This window comes from Aplysia californica, unplaced genomic scaffold (assembly GCF_000002075.1).
Source record: "Aplysia californica isolate F4 #8 unplaced genomic scaffold, AplCal3.0 scaffold01635, whole genome shotgun sequence".
NCBI lineage: Eukaryota > Metazoa > Mollusca > Gastropoda > Aplysiida > Aplysiidae > Aplysia > Aplysia californica.
Window position 1 is genome coordinate 5,067 of NW_004798905.1, and position 1,092 is coordinate 6,158.

Sequence of the window (1,092 nt, forward strand, 5' to 3'; positions counted from 1 at the left end):
AGAGAGAGAGAGAGAGAGAGAGAAGAAAAAGGGGGGGGGGAATAAAGAAAAGCAGAAGGAAAGAGAGAGCTTATATGAAACAAGGCTGAAATTTCAGTGCTATCCATCCCAAAACAGAGCCGACTCTATCACCTGGAACCCACACAAGATGATGGGTGTCAATCTACAATGCTCTGCCTTCCTCACCAAACATAAGGTGAGGCTAAATCATTTGTGAGGCAGCGTGGTGGTATCAGGTTCTCGTCAATTTTTGGGCATGTAGAATTATTGGTATCATCTTAAATCTTGTTCACTAGTCTTTATTTGGATGAAAAAATATCCAATTATCTTGAGTACAAGTCGAGATATTTGCAAAAGAAGGAGGTGGGGGTCACTTGTTTTCAGATGTAAAATTATTGAGAAAATGGCCGCCAAAGATTAGTTATTTCCTTAGCGCAAGAGTCCGTGGTAACTAAAAATTTGCTTTTTTATGCCTTTAATCAACGCTTTTCAGAAAAATCAACACCGAAATGAGTTCTTTAATGGGAATGGAAGGTGTTGAGCCAAAAAACAAAAATTTGATAAAAACTCACAAACCTGCGGAAAAATGCAAGTTTCTTCACTTTGATTATTTTGTCGAGAGCCTGATTCCACCACGCTGCCTCACATTTCTCTTTTTTTTTCCCCTTGCCCATTTATATGAGATTGACGCCATCTGATTAGATGAAAAAAGTGCAGAGAAAGATAGGACTAACGCTAACATTACTTATACCCAAACCCTCAGCATCACTCATCACCACTATTATTTCTAAAATTGTCACCGCTCTCAGATCAATAACTTACATCTATAATCCTGAAATCTCTATCTGCTATTACAGTTACTAGTTATACTAAGTATGTACGTAATACACTATTGGACTCTATCATAAGCACTAATCATTTCTAAATCTTTTTATCATTTCTCTGTATGTCGTATAGTGGTAAAGCGCTTTGCTGTTGCTCTCAGAACATCTGAGTTTCGATTTACATAATATTCATTACGGGTGGAATTTTTATTGAGCATCTCGGTCTTCCTGCCAAAACATTTATAGCACTCAGAGCCCACTCCCCCCC